This window comes from Diadema setosum, chromosome 20 (assembly GCF_964275005.1).
Source record: "Diadema setosum chromosome 20, eeDiaSeto1, whole genome shotgun sequence".
In the NCBI taxonomy this organism is placed as follows: Eukaryota; Metazoa; Echinodermata; class Echinoidea; order Diadematoida; family Diadematidae; genus Diadema; species Diadema setosum.
The window spans coordinates 13,181,621-13,202,123 of record NC_092704.1 but is presented as its reverse complement, the minus strand read 5'-3'; the positions used below and the strand labels follow the sequence as shown (position 1 = coordinate 13,202,123).

Sequence of the window (20,503 nt, the reverse complement as noted above, 5' to 3'; positions counted from 1 at the left end):
ATGATGTTTGATATTTGAAACAGATTTGTTTCTAAAACAAGAACAAGCACAACAACAACAACAACATAGTGACTCTTAAGTAGTATGCAAATTGATCCTTCACCGTGCATTGTTTGTTAAGGTATATCGGTGTACGTGTAGTTATGAGTATGACGAAGTGATGTTTCATTTGTATGTGATGCTTGCTCGCCGACCCTTATATTTTTGTTTTTCCTCTTATTGTTTTAAATCTATCAGGTGTTTGCAGTGGGCACACAAGTATATATAAATGCCAACAATACATTTTTATCAAATTTGGGCGTATAAATGATAGTAAATATGATGGTGTGTAAATCGTGAAGGATCTCCACATACAGCTATCCATGAACATCAAAAGGATTTCAAAGGCACCAATGAAGGTAACACCTCGATAGCACAACGCCGCCATTATTAGTATGACCCAAGTCTTAGACAATTCAGGAGAAAGGAATGAACATCGCACTATAAAACACTGAAAAGCAACAAAACAAAAAGTAAGAAATATATTCTCGGGAGGTGACATGAATATAGGGATGAAGAAATGTTTCTGTGCCACATTGTTGCCAATTTGCCATCCTGGGTTTTGTGCTGCTCATGATGAGTAACAATCTGACGCTCTCTTGACCAGCTCTAATACTGTGTCAGTGGCACGGGGTCACACAGGCGCAGTATTATGTACCTGTACTGCCTAAATCCCCTGCGCAGTAAGGACTTAGAACTGCCAAACGAGCCAAACCAAAACAACAACGAAAACGCATGCTCATATCCTTTGGTGCGCTAGTTTAGGCCCATATATTTCTGTCTCTTACATGGATATTCAGAGTCAATAATTACATTTATTGCGCCACCTTGCACCATGAACACCACAGAAAGCAACGCTTGTGCAATGACTCAGTCCCACAAAAAAAAAAAAAAAAAAAAAAAAAAGAAGCCAGTGTTACGACCCTCTCCGAAATTTGAAAGGCATAGCCAGGCAAGCGTAAACTTTAAGGGAGGGGGAAAGATATTTAGAAAAGAAAAAGAAGATATGATGAAATCATGTTGCCACGATGTATTTCTATGGCATTGCCTTGTACATATAGTCAAGTACAATGTATTGTGAATATGCATTCTTTCTTCTTCTTTTTTTTTCAAATTTATCTATTTATTACTTTTTTGTTGCGACGTGGCGTTATTGAATTTTAGCTTTGGTTGTAACTTCGCGTGTCATGATTATGAATTGATTGCTAGACGAAATATCTTATTTATTACAGAAACAAGGCCGACAAGGTTTATGTGAAATAGAGGGGTGATTATTAGAATGTTTTAGTGTGTGTATTCGTGTATAATGGCGTTGATTAAAATTGATGCAGAGATACGTGTATTACTCAGTTATGATTTTGTCATCGATATAAAATGTATATGTGCTCTCTATCATGTGTATAAATTTCTGTTTTTCAAAACATACTTTTGTCTTTTCTAATGGAATATTCTCTAGACATTAATCTATAGTTTGGCTTGTGTATTTTCATATAGTTTTTTTTTCAGTCTTTTGTGGTACTGAAATTGAGTAGAACGTTTGCTTTTTTTTCCATGGCGTGTAGTTGTTCAGTTTTGTGTGTAAAAAAGTACTTTTATACATGGATATTGTAAATTGATATCCTTCGAATCACAAAACGATTGTTTGAAATGCATTTCCGGACGTAAGAACAATTTGATATGTGATGCGTATAGACGGAGTCATTGTAACCAATAGAGAAATATTGCTTATATTTTACATTGTCATTTCTATCTCTATAAGGGACATTAAGCCTTTTGTGTGTATACATATATTTAAGTGACTCTTATGGCTTCAAGACCTGATGGTGTTGACATACCATGGAGTGGAAAACTGTGGTCCGGCTCGGGTATGTTCGAGAATCCTCGTTTGACGGAGTGTGTACAGGTTTATCACTGATCTCTATGTAAGTACACACACAGCCGAAGAATTTCGACTCGAGTCGACCATTATCATGAGCGTATATGCATGCTTCGATACACATGATATTATTCACTGTGCAGTGCTATTCGTGGTTTTCGAATGGTCCACCAGTGAGTCGCCACGCTACCGTGTTTGTAAAGTACAAAGTTTTACTTTTCTTGCAGATAATACGGCATTATAGGATGACTTGATAAGAAGCTATTATCCGCTTTTTTCCGAAGCGTTTGGGAAATATCCTCCTCTTCCCCTTGAAGCAATTATGAGTCGCATTGTGAAGTTAACTTGGAAAAACAAACTAGCCAGCAGAGAGTGAATAAAGAAGGAACATGATCTCTTTGTTTATATTACTAGTATATGAAGCGGCCTGTCGGAATAGGTGATTAAGCGACGTATGACCATGATCGTTGCGCTGAAAGTCGTTTCATGAAATTTCTATTACATAATCTTTACAGAATTCGTGTCAAAGTTAAATTGATCCTTTATGGGTAATTCAACTTGCGAGTAAATGCGATCGAGTAAAAGGGGGATTTTAAGGAACAGGAACAGGAAAATATCCGTCAAAGTTTGTGTCTGTATGTGTGTGTATGTCAGTAACTTCTCATTTTTTATCTTTAGTACATGCGTACGCAATTTCTTTCATCAGTCGTTTAAACTCATTTTTTTTTTTTAATTCTTGATTTGAATCTTTTAAAGAATGACAGTGTAATCAATTATTGTCATGACGATATTGAATAAATACAACGTAATAGTGACATTCGTAAAACGTGCACATGTATTGGATTTTGTCGCATAAATATATTGCAGAATATGACAAATTAAAACAAGTTTTTGTATGAAAAACGTCCTTCGTGGCACCACGTAGTTTCTTTACTTGTACAGTATGTGTATGTGTGTGTGTGTTTGTGTTTGTGTGTATTCGCCGTATTTTTGATTCATCAATTTATTTATTTTTCAGCGTGTGTGATTGGGAAGCTGAACCAATTCCTTAATTGTAGCGTCGTTAATACAGTATCATTTCAAACTGAAATGAATAAGCTATATTTATATGGAGGGTAGTCATCAATATCATGTTCAACGTTATTGGGATGGAACGTGGACCTTGGAGTGATACGATTCTTCACAGAGAAGCTATAATCACATTGGGATTTCATTAAATGATTGGAGGAGCCCACTCACTTTCAACATTTCGTTTGAACAATTAACTACAGGATTAATGAATATTGAAATAAAATAAAAATGTTAGGAACACTCTGGTCTCTATATGAGACTCTTTATTTTATTTCCATTCACAGGGTGGATAGCCCTTTCAGCACAAGACCGATTTTCAAAGGGGTCCACGTAAAGATACAATGATTTACAGGGTAAAACAATAAATACAAATCACATAAATAACTGTATACAACAAACAAACAAGAATAAAAAAAAAATACTCAACATAAAAAGTACAAGTACGTGTATTCCTATTCACTTCAAAAGCATGGAAAATGTGCCTAAATGAATTGAATTTTCTGCCAGAGTATGCAAACAATCATTCGTGATATGAATATTATAATCAATGTATGTATAATAACAAAAAAAAATTATATTTAAAACGCAGCCTCAAAACAAATCATATCTTCTTATGTTCCGTTTAAAAATACAGATTGTATCACTCGAACGAATATCATACGGTAGACTATGAAACAATATTGCACTAGAATATAAAAAACTGTTCCGTTTAAAATTTGTATTTGGTTTTGGCAAAAATATTTTATATAAAGTATTACGGAGAGAATATTGCGAAGTTTGCATGCATATTCGATTGGCAAGGTATTCAGGAGCAGTATGATGGATACATTTAAACAGGAGAATAAGATTCATTTTTTTTTTCATCTCCTTTGAAGAGGTTCAATTCCTGACTGGTTGTATAATTCATCACTTCGTGCAAACATATCAGCATTTAGAATAATTCTCAAAGCTCTTTTCTGTAAAATAAAAAGTATATTCAGATGTGACTTATTAGCACTGGTCCAAACAGAAGAACAATAATCAAAATGAGATTGAATAATATTGTGTGATACAACATTTTTATAATATGAGTATTCAAAAATGATTTTGCTTTGCAAAGAAGAAATAAACTCTTAACAACCTTGCTACGAATATAATCAATATGATATTTCCAATTTAAAGTAGAATCAAGAATCACTCCCAGATATTTACATTTTGAAACACGGTGCAAAATTTCCCCACCTATAGCAAGTTTAATCAAATCATCATTAAATCTAGTCAATCGCCTTTGGGAACCAATAAGCATATATTCAGACTTTGCCGCATTCAGAATCAATTTGTTATGCGTGAGCCATGACGAAATACTTTGTAAATCTTCATTAATTGATACAGACCTAACATGAGGATCGCTAGATGAAAAATATAGACAAGTGTCATCAGCATAATGTGATAGTTAGCAGTGTTGTATTACATTTTGAATATCATTAATAAACAACAAAAACAGCAGTGGGCCGAGTATCGATCCTTGAGGTACACCGAATTCGACTCTCCTGTGCGATGAAGTATATCCATTCACCATAGTGGCCTGAAGCCTACCAGTTAAGTAGCTTTGGAACCAGGACACACTTCCCTCATCAAAACCATAATGCTTCAGCTTCTCTACTAGAACAACATGATCCACCATGTCGAATGCCTTCATAAGATCTAAAGTAACAAGGCAAGTAATAAGACCTTTGTCCATACTATCCTGTAAATCTTCAACAACATTTAACAGAGCAGTATTGGTTGAGTGGTTTGCACGAAAACCCGATTGTTTACAAGAGAGAATTAAATTCTCGTTCAAGTATTTAGTTACTTGTCGCTGGACCACTCTCTCTAAAACTTTTGACAATACCGGCATTACAGAAATAGGACGATAGTTGGACATTTCAAAAGCACTGTTACACTTAGGCAAAGGAATGACTTTAGCAGTCTTCCATTCAGTCGGAACAATGCCGTTTTTCAAAGACAAATTGATCACATGCGTTAGGGGTGACACAATAAGCGAGCCTGCGATTTTAATGACCTTTGCCGGTATATTGTCCAGCCCAGTAGATTTATTCATCGAAAGCTCGTGTAAAATATCTTCAACTTCAGTCTCTGTTACTGAATTAAATTCAAATTTCGATTTCACAGATTCACCAAAATATTTTAAGAAACCATCCCCAAATTCACATTGACTCTTTAGTTTGCCAACAATCTTAGTAAAATATTCATTGAATAACTCAGCAACCTCACGATTATCTTCAATTACATCACCATCAACTTGAACAGAGTATACACTGGGGTTACAACGCTTCTTAGGAATCACGCAGCGTAATGTTTTCCACGTCTTTTCACTGTCACCAGAATTACGTTCAAAGCTTAGCCGCAGTTTGATTTTATTATCGTTTTAAAAGAGTCTCGGAGGAAAAGAAAAGAAAAGAAAAAATAGAACACTAACACACTAACATAATATCCGTGATGTCTGATTCATCTTTGAGCTAAAATAAGTTCAGGATTACATATTTAAATGATAATGCGAGTCACTTGTATGGCCGCCAGACAGTAACGTAATCTTCAAGTAATCTTGATCAAACTTGTTTTCCCGCAGTTGTTGCGTTGTTAGTATTCTTTTTTTAGTAGATTGAGAAAGGTGAGTGGAAAGAAGATTGCATTGTATGTCAACTCTGCATGTGTACGTGTTTGTCTGTGTGTCCGTCTGTCTGTGTGGTTTGGTGTGTTGTGTCTGTGACTGTGAATGTGCCTTTGGTTGGTTTTTTTTTTCAATGTTTCTTGGACAAGCTACTTCCTGTTCAAACTGATTGGAACTTATTAGACAGGATAATGGAATTTTAATGAAAGACAGAAAATAAGGAAATAGACGCACTTTTAAAAGAAACAGTGATGTAGTAGTGGGGTCCTAACCTTCAATGTTTCAAACACTTAATCTGTGAAAGGAATTATATAGGGCGTAATAGATGAGGTGATTCATCGCCTTGCGACAGATAACTCTTTATAGGTTTGATAGTGTATGATGTTTGAACAAGATGAAAAGACAATAGTGTATTATTTGATAATGTTTGTAACTGTGTTACATTATTACGCTGTAGCTGATTCTGGGTGCATGCACTGGTCGGGAAGAAAGGCCTCGAGCCTCGGTGATTCAAGTCTGCCTTTTCCTCCCCTGGCAACCAGCGGTATGCACTTAGAACCACCACAACCTTACATGTAATATGATTTTCTGTTTTTACTCTATGTCCGCTTGTATTTTATGCTGAATTTCCAAATGAATAAATAATAAATAAATGAATAGATAAAGAAAGAAAGAAAGAAAGAAAGAAAGAAAGAAAGAAAGAAAGAAAGAAAGAAAGAAAGAAAGAAAATAAAAAATAAAAGGAAAAGCAGAAAGGAACAACATGTTTTGGGTACAGTTGTATGAATGATCTAGCAAAATCACCCATTTTTCATACAAATTCAACATTGCTGAGAATACTGTCACTGATGCGAATACACGTGTAATACAATAAATGTGTGTGTGTGTGTGTGTGTGTGGGTGAGCGTGTTCGTGTGCGTGTATTTGTGTTTTCTAAGTTCGTTCAGCGAAAATGCAATACAAAAATGATATGATATGCCTAAGCGAATATATGAGTACAAATGAATGGGAAAGTAAAGTGTTGTGAGGCAATGACATCTAAGATCTTTGCATTGTCTAATTGACATATATGTGATTATGAACAATGTCATTGTTTTGTGAAACTGAAAGCGTGAAACTTCAACATGCCATTAAAAGATGCAAGTAATATATCTTATGTTAGAGTTATCGTAGATAACAATTTCGTCTTTTTTCTGTTTGTTTTATGTCTATGAAGTAATAGAACTTAAAGAACGAGAATTCCACTTTCAGGTTACATCTTGTACTCACTTCACAAGGAAGTTTAGGAATAAAAATGAATGCCCACTCCCACACACAAACGGTCAAATTGTAATTTCATATAATGGGGGAAAAATGAAGACCTATGCGTGTAACACTGTGTCAGTTTCTTTGTATTACAACACGGTGAAACAATCATTTACTTAGGCCTATAAATGATAATCTATTCTTCTCACGCACATAACTATAGTCATGATAGTCCCGCACGTATTCCTGCACAGATTATGGATGATAGCATAAAAATATATAATTGAATTGAATTTATTTTCACATCATGACAAGGAGAACCCTGATCACCATAGCTGGTTTCCATAGGGGTCCACATCTCAAATATACATGTATGCATATCTTATTTGGCTTGATTACGATATGAAGAATCCAATGCGGTAAATCAGGTCATATGTATACTTTACCGCAGCTACGGCAGTGCAGTAACTACTAGGTGTTACCAAAAACAAAAACAAAAACAAAAACAAAAAAGCCACTTCCCACTTTTTATCCTTAATAGTTCAAAAACTATATATCAGATAACACTGACATTGATTATAATTATGAGCAATAGCTAAATAGTGTAGTTGTACAACTGCAGTTATACTAGTATTCTCTTATTTCGTACCTAAGTTATAACACCTACATAACAGTAGCATAAATAAGTTTCATTAAATTCAAGATTTATTTTAAAGCTAGGTTTCAGATTATGTTCTGTTTTCAACCCTCTGTACAAAATTCGAATTTTGCACAGGGGTCAATTGGTGTGTATGGCAGTGTGTGGTTAACACTCTGACAATGGTCCTGAACAATGACCAGGATTGGATTGCTCTATTACATATTCATGAGAAATTCCACTGTCACAGCTAGTCTTTATTCATCCTGAAATGTAGTCGATGCAAGCACAAGAAAGCATGTGCTTAAGTTGTTGTTGTTGTTGTTGTTGTTTTTTCATGTGCATGCATTTTACCCTTTACCCTGAATTCAGACCAGCAGTTCCCAGGGCAAGTCATCAGGAATTATTTATAAAGCATTTAGTCCATGGGCCAGGCCAGATATTGGTACCACCTGAGGTGGCAAAACCTTTTTGGTGTCATTTTGTTTGTTGGGCATAGATATGCTTATCAAGCTATGATAGCATTTCCAAATGAGTAGCTTAGTCATAATAAATGAATTTTTAATCAATTTGGTCTCGTTGTTATATCCCTATACTTCTGAATCGAGACTAAACGCTATACAAAGAAGAGCACTGTCTTCTGTATGTTCACAGGTGTTCTGTTGTAAACGCGGTGCGCTTAGTCTTTATTCAAGACGGCGAAGGGAATATCCAAAGCTTATAATACAGTGTATATCCCTTTATCTAAAAACAACAAAAAAAAAAAAAAACAATTTCTCGTGAATTTTACCGTATTTTTCAATTATTTATCATTTTCCGGTGAAAACGCTACGGTGAAAACGCTAATACCACGCCAATGCCGCTTTATTTCCATCCAAGATAATGCAAAAACAATGTACCGGTACACTACAATACATCATAATGAATAATATTGTAAATGAACAGAGTGATTTTTGTTTAAAACTGATGTATTCATTGAGAGGGTAGTATAAAAACAGTATAGATAATCCCTTTTATTAGGAACTTTAGATATGATAACGGTACATTGTTCTAAATAAAGACTAAGCGCACCGCGTGACAGCTGTGGACATCATAACCCTTTGGATATTCCCTTCGCTGCCTTCAATAAAGACTAAGCGCATCGCGTTTACAACAGAACACCTGTGGACATATAGAAGAAAGTGCTCTTCTTTGTATAGCGGTTAGTTTCGATTCAGAAGTATAGACTATAGGGATATAAAAACGAGACCAAATTGGTTAAAAATGCATTTATTATGACTAAGCTACTCATTTGGAAATGCTATCATAGCTTGATAAGCATATCTATGTCCGACAAACAAAATGACACCAAAAAGGTTTTGCCACCTCAGGTGGTACCAATAACCCATTTTTCGGGTCTTGGCCCATGGATTATGGGATGTGCCTTGGAGCAAGAGTCTAGAAGCCTATAGTCAGCAGAGCTCTGAAGTGGTGGTGGTATTCATGTTTATTGTTCTGGGTCATTGCAAGCACACACTCACATACACATCATTGGTTCTTGTGTAAAGTTCAGTTTTGTACAGAGGGTTCAAATTTGACCAAAATCTGGAACTTAGCTTTACAATTAATCATGAATTTAACGAAACTGATTCATGCTCTCATATTCAAATCACCTCTAACTAAATTGTACATTATTCAGCTGATACTCATATCAATGACAGCGTTAATCTGATGTATGGTTTTTCGAGCTACTAAGGATCAAAAGTGGGAAATGCTTTATGTAACACCTAGAATGAATCCGTTTCTTACAAGCTAAATTCAAAAGATACACACATACTAGCGTTCTGTAGGCGATGGAGCGATTCATGCGGAACTGGGACCTACATCTTGGAGGGTGCCACCTTTGCCACTGGACTAAGCATTTTTTTTTATTCAAATGTATTTATTGATAATTTGTTTTTAATGACTTTTCCATCACATTTACGTCTTCGTGTTTGTTTGAGTTAAAGTAAATTTGTTTAATTGTTTGTTTGTTTCATCCCAGTATTGAAGGTGTCCGAGATGGAACCTCTGATGTTTGCCGACCTGTCCGAGCACTCATTATGTGTCATGAATCTATCGCAGCAGCCCGGTTAGCTCAGTCGGTAGAGCATGGGACTCTTAATCCCAGGGTCGTGGGTTCGAGCCCCACATTGGGCGACTCAGGTTTTGTTTCTTTAATCTTTTTTCTCCTTTAAATGCCGGGAGATCGGAATACAACTTCATCGAATTACCTGCAGGACAATAAACTCTTGGTTGTTTCAGAGCTTTTGAAAGCTTTTATTTTCATTGTCATGAGCTGAATGATTGTATAAAACTTTTATGTTGATGGATTTTGTATAATTGTAAACGTTGGGTTAATGTGTTACTTTGTCATGGTGCATGTGATAGTGTATGTTAGTATGAGTTAATTTCGGTTGCATTCTGCGCTATGTCTGTCTGTGGTGTACCTGTGATGTATCTAAGGTTTAATGTTATGATATCCAGTGTAAAAGAATTTTCATTGTGGACAATAGAGCAATCCAATCAATCAATCCATCAATCAATCAATCAATCAATCAATCAATCAATCAATCAATCAAATTATCAATCAATCAATTAGGGCCTATACAACAATATGAACATACATGACTGTATCAATTAACAAGAGAGTGATGCTCCTCAGTTTTTACGAGTAAATAACAACTCTTGTATGTTGATCTTTGATTCCTTTGTAGTGAAAAAGCCAAACCAATGGTGTAGGCCTATCAACACGGGTGCACGTCACGAGACCGACACCCACGAGTCATATACATTCCACGTGTCATCCTGCTCACAAGTCATATAGCCCATGAGTTTTACACCTCACGAGTCATACAGCCCATTAGTTCGACACCAACAAGGCCCATGAGACTGACACATGCAGCCCCGTCACTGCCCGTGTTGTATCTGTCGAGCTCGTGAGCTGTTTTTACCTAGTGTCGAACTCATGGGCTTTATTTGCCTATAGTGTCGAACTCATGGATTGTATGACTCGTGAGCTGTATGACTCATGGACCGGTTTTCAATGTCGAACTCGTGGGTTGTATGACTCGTGGGTGTTGATCTTTAGTGGGATGACCCAATCAACACATCCTTTCCCTGTCATATTATACGTTTGGCAATGCGCATAGTTTTTCTTCTCCAATTTCGCTTAGCTCCAGGAAATGGCTTGAAAAAGAAAAAAAGAAAAGAGAAACATCTGATTACAACAGTGAAAATCTATATTGTAAGCACTGTTATGGTAAGGAAGTTATGAAATTTCAAAGATTCGGTAATTGAAGACGAACGCATGGAATTGTATCTCAGTTTTCGTTGTGCATTTCAACTCGGCGGTGAAAATCACATACTTCGGCTTGTTGATAAATTGTTTTTCCTAAGCACGTATGGTCCCTCATAGATTACAATATTTCGCCTTACGATATTAAAAAGGAGACGCGGTAAATCAGGTCACCTGTCTTTATCGCGGCTTCGGCAGTGCCGTGACCGCAGTGAATACACAATTAACCCGTTCCTTTATACATGACTCAAAAGCGTCCATAGACTATAAACCCCAACAAGCAGCTTTTCGTAACGGGCGATGGAATATATTATTACCCTACTGGAAAGAACCAGTGTTCCACAGTGTGTTTACAGTGTGCTCACATATTCAACTATGTGAAAACGCTCTAAATCTTCCAATCACATAGTGTTCACATAGTAATGTTTTTTTTTCACACTGTGTACTGATGACTCACATTGTGTTCACATTGAAACGATCGAATTTAACAGTGTGAAGAAATTTCACACTGTGTTCACACCGTGGTTTCTCACACTGTGGGCACTGTGTTCTTTCCAGCAGGAACCTATATGTAGAGCTACCAATAATAGGCCCTACATATCGCAGGGTGTCACTTTTTCCACTGGACTCCACCATTTTTCTTGCTGGTTTTGTTTTTTAATCTATTTTTTTCCTTATTAATATTTTTGAATGGCTATTATTCCATCACATTCCTTTCCCTCTGTTTGTTTCAGTATAAGTTGAGTTTGCTTGCTTATTTGTTTGCTAGATTTTTCATTCCAATGCTGAAGAGGCTCCCTCGAAGTTGGTACCTTGTACAATCAGTCACTATTATCCATATGTGCTTTGCAGAAGCCCGGTTAGCTCAGTCGGTAGAGCATGGGACTCTTAATCCCAGGGTCGTGGGTTCGAGCCCCACATTGGGCGACTCATTTTTTTTTTTTTTTTTTTTGCAAGTCTGACTTGTTATTTATCATTTTTTATTTTATTATTTTTTACGGAGCTCGGATTCCAACATTATCGAGAATCCTCGAGACTTTGTTAAATCAAGCTTTTCCTCATCATTTATTGGTCTATCGATGAAAAATACAGACAGATTAATAAGTACAGAGCCAGTCATGTACTTACAAAAGAGTGAAATTGAACAATACTGCATAAACAAGTTCCAGACATAAGACTCACAAATCTCGATAAATTTCGATAGCCATAAGCCAATCATTGCCGTCATCTCTATCGAGAATTATCGAAAATTATCGAAAATTGACCAATGGGACGACATCAGGATGCTATCGAAATATGACAGGTTAGGTTTTCACCTTCGGTTTTCACCACAGCTATAGTTTTTCACGCACATGCACAATGAATGGGCATCGCGCACGCAATACGCAGGTCATATATTTGTACGACAGTGAGTAAATCCCTCTTACTTTGCCGTTACTCTTGAAATAATTTATGAGGGATATAAGCCATTGTAGAGGCACTGGTTACTATATGCATTCGGTTCCAATTAAGTGATTTTGTTACTACTAAATGCTACAAACCTTGTAGTATATGTGACTAAAAGTTAGACTGTACAAGGTGTAAATCAAATGTGTAGTCCCATTCATAGACTTATTGGTTAGTTCGGTAGGTACACTGTACATTTGTGGGTCACTTAACGTATTGACTATTGTTGCAACGCAATGGCATGCACGATTGGCAATGCAATGGGTATGGGTCTTCACTCCTATGTTCATGAACGTTAGAAGAACCTTCTTCTTCTTCTCCTCCCCCTTCCGTAAGTCTGCCTATTAGCACATTAGTATTAAAGGATCCAGAGACATAAGCAGAGACTCCAACCCGCCTATGGCTATGAAACCCCTACTTTAGCAAACGGGAGACTCCAACTTGATGTGCGCTTCGCGAAGTTCCTTGTCAGTGTGGCCGGGGTCCAGGGCACAATTGAAGGGCCCTGGAAGCTCTGGGGTTCTAGATACTCTCTCGTGCTATCTAAGGCTTATTTTTCAACACACGATGACACTAAGTAAGAATTCAAGTGAAAGACACAGAGCCAGGGCGGGAGAAATCAAATCTCAAGCGGGAGAACGGGAGATTTTGCAAAAATGGGCTTTCGGCGGGAGATCTTCCGTCAATAGTGGGAGAGTTGGAGTCTCTGCATACTTATATTCTTGACATCTGCTATCTGATCATGTACTACTACTACTACTACTACTAGTAGCTAGCAGGGACTGACATGCGTGATGACGCCTATCCGGATAAGCAATTCAGCTGGTGGATATGTGAGGAACATTGTTTAGAATACGAATAAACCCACTATATAGGTTTTGGATCTGGATCTGGATGTGTACGATGCAGGGCCCTACGCATAACGCATTGGATGAGAGAGGGTGCTGGGATAAATAATTGGAAATAGAAGGTTCTATCAATGGCCTTTTTGAATGAGTATCTATATCTATCTATGCTTCCCTTTTTAGATCATAGTCCGTTACGTTAATAATTCTCACAGTGAATATTTTGTACATGAACATCAAAAATTCTGATTATGTCTGCAGTGCATACTGTTCAGATGGGAATTTAGTGTGAAACAGCTAGTGACTGTTTTCTCCTTTTTGGCAATTGGAAAGAACAGTCCATCACCAGATGTATAGTCGTACGTTTGGCAGGCCTGATGTGTGGTGTATGTACACTGACTTTTATAAACATTCTGCATTGTACTATGTGAGGCTGATTGAAAGACAATGCTCCTGTATTCAGGAAGCAGTGTGCTCTGCATCTCCTCTTGAAGAGGTTTGCAGTGGTAGATGGTGGTGACTATACTAGTTCTTCTGGCACTGACTTAAGATAAACCTCCAAAAACTTCAATAGTACTATTTTCTTCAGGGCTGTGCCCCTCAAAATATAGTATTTATTGAAGTCACCCCACGCACATGATTTTAACCAGAACCTCTCAGGCGTGGAATATTTGTAAAATACATTGTATCTCATTTGAAAGCAGAAGAAAAAAAAATCTTTTAGGACTGCCATTCATTCATAATTAGCCCATCGGCCTGTAAAAGCCGATGGGAAGATTTTTATAATCAATATTTGTTTCTTATTTAAGCATTAACTTATGTTGATTTTGCATTTCAACCTTGCTCAAAATCACACAATACAAGCTACTGTAGTTTAAAGGTAAAACAGTTCTTAATCTGAGAACAGTTCTGGGTTCAAGTCCCAGCAGTGGCAAATATGTGTGCGTTTTGAGCCTTTGAATTAAAGGAACTGAATACATGTATAATGAAACATTTAGGCAGCTTGAGTCACTTAATATCAACCAGATTGATCAAGATAACAGTAAAATCCTTAAAAAGGGATAATACATTGTTTTTATTACATTGTCCACCGGATTGTGCATTCAAAATATTAGAGGAGTTGTTGTTGTTATTTTAAAGATCGAAAGAAGAGAGAGAGAGAGAAGGAGCACTCCGAGAGAGCAAACTTCTACCAAGCAGCCACTATGAAAATATCACCATTTCATCAGTAGAATACATCAATGAGAGTTTGAAGATTTCAAACAATCCACTCAAAAGTTATGATTATTTTAAAGTTTCTTGGCAGTCACTGCTGGTTGAGAAGACTACAGTTTGTAATGTAACATGCGTAGAGCAATGTAAAGAAAATAAAGAGAAAATTCCACAAAATTTCACTTTAAAAATTATGAAAAAAAAATATTATTCCCTCAACTTGTTACTGACGCATGTTAATGTTAATATCATTCCCCAGACCTTCTGAAAGCGGCAAGTCAGGTACTCATTTATCATGTGAGAAAAACAAAATTATGTTGAAGTTTCTTGTTATTTTCTTTGTACCATTCTATGCATGTGGCACTGCAACTGTAGTAGTTTTATGGCAGCTGTGAAACTTCAAAAATTCATAACTGTTGAACAGATCGTTCGATTTTCCTCAAAATTTCACTGATGTGTTCAACCATAAGTTTTCCTAGCTGATTCATTTTTTTTTCTTTTTTTGTCATTCAATTTCATATCAGAAGCATCCTTTTCGTCAAATTTGCACAGGCATTGAAATACCGTCATTCAACATCATTTTTTCTTCATTCAAATTGACTAATTTAATAACTGGCAACCAATTTCGGATTTGTGCATTCTAATTCATTGAATAATACATTTTCAGCAAAGGTTTTTCTACTTAATCTCCACCTGTCTACGTTTACGTGTGGATCACACATGATGTTGCAAAATAGTATGCAAAATGAAGATCACAAAGCTGTATGGTGATTGTAATTAAGATAAAGATGTCAAATGAAGATTTTTATCACAATATGATCTTCATGAAAATAAAAATTTAAATCATATATAAGAAAGCCACAATATTCTAAATTGAAGTTTACGTAATATGTTCAGCAAAAGAAAAAAATCTGGATGTGCAGATAATCAAATGATGATCACGATGATGGAATTAAGATAAAAAGTAAGAGTCATATTCAATGATTAGCTGTAAATCAAAACTCTTGCTTGTAATTATGGTATATAGTATATAAGTATAGATTTGTGCATTACAAGGACTGAATGCTCAGTCGTGAAAATTGCTTACTCATATGTTAATCTTTGAGTATTTTTTCATTTATTTTTTTTTTAGGGGGGTTGTATGAAAGCTAATTACCCAGTACATACATCTTGTACTGTCTCAACTTATCATCCTTAATTTATATGTAATTTGTAAGCATTTATGTTAAAATATATATATATATATATATACATATATATATATATATATATTGTTTACAGATTCGTTTGAGGGATGCAAAACAAATACTATACTCTATCACGCACTGTTTGCGAACCACTTGTGGAATTATGGATTCTTCGGCGGCAGAATAATCTAGCATTATACTTTCTTTCGGGCTACCCCCTTTAGAAAAAAAAAAAAAAAAAAAAAAAGACAGCGTTATTCCTGCCATTTTTGAGCCCATAATTTCAACTATAGGGGCAATTCCACGGTAACTCGCGTTACAAATAATGGGTACATTTATGGGATAATGTGCCAATATCTTTGTAATTGGAAGGATCCACAAGTTACTTTTTTCATCATTGGTTAAGTAGACATACACCAATTAAATGAATGCAAAAAGAAAAATAAAGGACAAACATGTTGGGATTCTTGAATCATTTAATTTTGGTAACTCGCGTTACATAAAAAGGACATGGTCAATTCTATAAAGGCCTCTTTCTGGAAAGTCTCCTCATACTAGACAATCCTGATAAAAGTTTTCCTACCTTGAATTGATAGTGGGTTAGGACTCATGAATTAACACTATCAAAGTTGAGTAACAATAACCTGGTAAAATGTAGGGAGCCTTTATATCGGTAACTCGCGTTACGGTAACTCGCGTTACATTATGTCCACTAACACAGGGTGACACAAATTGATGACATACAACTGTTCTGATGGCACTGAATCCTGTGTTGAATATTTTGAGAGATGCTTAGTACATGGTAAAATGAATGAATGTTAAACAAATATTTTACTAATCATCCCAATTGATAGAGAAGAATGTGTTTAAGACTAAAAAGAGCTTCACTCCTCATAGAGACCCTGAATATGTTTCAATATATACCCAGATGATTTAGGTGTATAAGTACATAATTTTCAGAGTGTAAAAATGAAAGATGTTGAAATTTTTAAAAAACAAAACATAAAAGTATCAAACCCTATCGACAAGTTTACAAAAAAGCCTACAATTTTTAAAAAATTAAAATCCTGTCTTTTTGAAAACTCTTATTTCTTTGCAACTGATTGACAAATAGACCAGTTCGTAATTCCACTTTGCGCATGAGCAGAAAAAGTTCATTTGTACCAACAGGCATTTTGGTTTGTAAATTTACTGATATAAGCATCTGTGATGCGATGATTATTCATGTATCCTTATCTAAATGATGCTTGCCAGCACATCCACCTGACAGCAAGAATGGTATTTTGCAATATAAAAGGAAATAAGCTGTTACTGCATTCAATACAAAACAAGGAAATGAATGCTTGCTAAATTGTAAACTGATGGGAGTATTCTGATCCCCTGATCCAAATGCAAGTTCATTCTTTTTTTGAACATAAATTCCATAAATTGTTATGTCGGGCAAGTTTTATGCATTATGCCGCTTTGATAAAGAGTGAAGTGCCGAACCAACTGAGAGAAAAGAAAGGTCATTTGTACCAATGTGTACATGAGCTACAGTGTAATTACGAACTGGCTTATTACCCTACATCAACTTAAATTTATTAAGCACTCGATTGATCAGTGTTTTAGTAGTAGCCATGATAAAAAAGTCATGGGCGTGCATACTCGAGCAGTATTCGAACTAAGACCTCCTGATCTCCGCACGGGCATCATCTCGGAACTAGACCACCGAACTTCCGCCCGACAGGAAGTGTTGGTTCTAATCCTTATATCATGCAGCGGGTACTGCGTAATTATTCAAATTCATGAAATTCTTTCGTTGAGATGTTATTATTGCAACTAATTGACAAATTGCCCTACATCAACATAATAAAAACTGAATTGATCAGTGTTTTATTGGTAGCCATGATAAAAAATCATGGGCACACATACTTGAGCAGGCTGGATTCGAACCGGCCACAACCTCCTGATCTCTGGACAGGCGTCATTTTCACTAGACCACCGAATAAGGATTAGAACCAACACTTGCTGCTTTATAGCATTCTGTAATAAAAATTCTGTAATATTAATGCAGGAATTTCAGAAGATAAATTTTAGGTTAACCTCGTTCACTGCTGGATGTACATGTACACATGCAGTGAAAGCCTGACTAGACTCCTCAATGTGGCATGTGATCAGTGGTCTTGATGCTAGTATTATACAATCACAGTTTATTAGGCTACTCTCCTTTGTTTCAGTCCAGCATAGTGTGTATAACACTGGATTTGATTGTTTTCACCATTATATAGCTCAATTAAGTGTTAAAATTTGCTTACGTTGGTGGAAACTTGTGTTTACAGTCGGTAACTCGCGTTACATGGTAACTCGCGTTACACTTTTCATTGACATTTTTTAATGTGATGACAGTGCTTATTCAAGTCAACATCCTGTGTACAGTATTAGGGTGTGATGAATTTAGAAAATTATGGTTCCCAACAAATTACCTCCACTGCTTCCTTCAGAATGAAAAATATTTCTTGTTTCGGTAACTCGCGTTACATGGCTCAAGGGCTGAACTTTAAGGTGGTGATAAAAATTTTTTGAAGGTGGTATAGAAATTTTCTCATGGGAGACTGAAGTAGAACCAATTTGCTTCTTTAAAATGAATTAACTGAAGAGCTAGCAGAATTTTTCTTAAAAAAAAAATGTATGTCAAGTTAAGCATGCATTTTAGCAATTTGGATGACTGAAAAATTGTCTTGAACATTTGTAGCTGTTTCTCGGGAAATATTTGACCGATTGATATAATTCTTTGAGTTTCTTCAACTTCAATATATGGGTAATACATAATGAGTAATTCTTTTGCAATATGATAAACTTGAAATTTTAGTGCCATGTCCACATTCCCATGGAATTGCCCATAGAACCTCTCAGTGCATGACATACGATTGTCCTTTGTTAACTATTATCACGCTTGCATGCAAAGAGAACACATAACATGTTTATGAGGCAAATAATATGCAATAATGCGTCGCATGATATTAATCAGATGAAAAATCTCCATAAAAAACAAAAGCTGATCGCGGTAGAGTTTTTTTTTTTTTTTTTTGTAATAGGAAAAACTGTTCTAAACTGCATAAGCCTGATAAGGAGAATTTTGTATGGATCTTGGAAAAGGTTGATTAGGATAAAATTGACAAAATGATTTTCATCTGCCAACCAGAATTCATGGAAAGGATTTCTGTTAGGCTATCAATTCCACAAGAGAGACACGGTAAAGTTGAAAGATTAAAAAAACAAAAAACAAACACAACTTCACACAATGAGTAACAAGCCGAGAAAGGAAAAAAAAAAGTCTAATAAACCGTTTTGTTGTTTTCTTTTTTTCTAGATTTTTTCTTGATTTTGTTGTTTGTTTGTGTTTGTGTGTGTGTGTGTGTGTGTTTTCTGGCTGCTCACTAACATTAATGATGGTGAGCTACAACGACATGTCTGTTTTTTCCTGAGGTAACCCCCTTACCGCACCCCTCCCTCCTCCCCCCACATCCGAATCGAATGACTCTCGTCCTGTCCGGGTCCATGACATTCCGGAGAAAACGAACTGTTGTGTTTATATCCTTCATGTTGCCGGTTTGTGGTACCCCACGACTGTCTGTTCTAAAATAAGAAAAACAAAAACGAAAACGACACTGAAGATAAAGAGGACAGTCAACCTGTCCAAAAAATATAACATTACAAAACGTCTGTCCCGATTAACAGCGTTTCTTCCAGGAGAGCTAACTAGAAAGAGATTACCAACAAATCGCCAACCTTTTCCGGATGATCTCTTTTGCGGAAATACCATACACACTGCGAACCATCTACAATGCCCTATTTGGCATCATCCACATCCAAACTTCAAGGGAAATTCCAGTGCAGTTGAAAATTATTCTAAAATGAAGGAGTAGAATTTTCTTCGCAGAACATTGAAAATCGAATGAAAAATAACGAAAAACAAGGAAATTATGACATTTTGAAATTTTGCTAATTTATTAGGAAACAGTTCTCGAACAGTCAATATGAATATGCAGAGAGCAAAGTGAAGATGTAATCCCCTAACAACTTGCCATATACTTTTTACATAGAATTTTGACATTTCCAGTTTTTCATTCAAAGCGCAATTAGTCCCCAGTATCAAATCGTAAGGCGTAAGATGAATAACTGGTCATTTTGGAGTTATTTAACTAGGGATAACATCATGTTTTACACTTTCATAACAGAAATATTGACTCTTAGCCTTTTTTTTTCTGCACTTGATCAATGAAAACTCGTCAAGTGATAGCTTTGTCAGCTGACTCATTTGCGGATCCACATCAACTGTACGAGAACTCTTCTGCAGAAAGTAGCAAAACTTCACAATTTCATAACTTTCCTAATTTTACCCGATTTACATCGAATGTTCATTATTGTATTCGTAACATTTTACTCTTTCTCATCAGAATAACTGATAACTGGGCTGGATTTCTTCTTTCAGATAAGAAATATCAATGTATTCGGTGATTCTGATTGAAAACCTGGTGTGCTTTCGTAGGCCCATCTGTTACTGCCTCGCCTGCGTAAGGTGACGGTATTTTCATACTTAAGGCTGGTTTTCTGGTTGTTGAGTCATTATCTCCCGAATGGTGCCTCGCTTGCATTGGCAGTGTCAAACGCATGTGGAGATTATAATGTGGCAATCGGAACAAACACTGTGGCACTCGAGGTAGACAGAAATTTGACTGCGATTTCAGAGTAACTTGATTTCTTCCTTTCTTTCTGTTCAGATCTTTCTTTTTCCTCAGTACAGTCAGTATCAGTCCAGACTAGGAAGGAACAGTAGGTAGATATAGCATCTAAAACTTTTAACTGAACAATACTATCAGCATTTTCTCCCTGTACTCAACACCATACCTATTTAACATTCTGAAGAAGAGAAGGAAAAAAAAAACACCCTCAAAGTGGAAAAAAATAAGGACGACACCAAAGCAAAGTACACT

General features: G+C 36.1%; 2 non-coding genes across 2 annotated transcripts; both read left to right on the top strand.

The window, feature by feature from the left end:
• Positions 1 to 9,626: 9,626 nt before the first annotated feature.
• Positions 9,627 to 9,699, top strand: Trnak-cuu (transfer RNA lysine (anticodon CUU)). Its single transcript has one exon. It is a non-coding gene; the product is annotated as a tRNA-Lys (tRNA).
• Positions 9,700 to 11,691: 1,992 nt separating this feature from the next.
• On the top strand, positions 11,692 to 11,764 carry Trnak-cuu (transfer RNA lysine (anticodon CUU)). The gene has a single exon. It is a non-coding gene; the product is annotated as a tRNA-Lys (tRNA).
• The last annotated feature ends 8,739 nt before the right edge of the window (positions 11,765 to 20,503 follow it).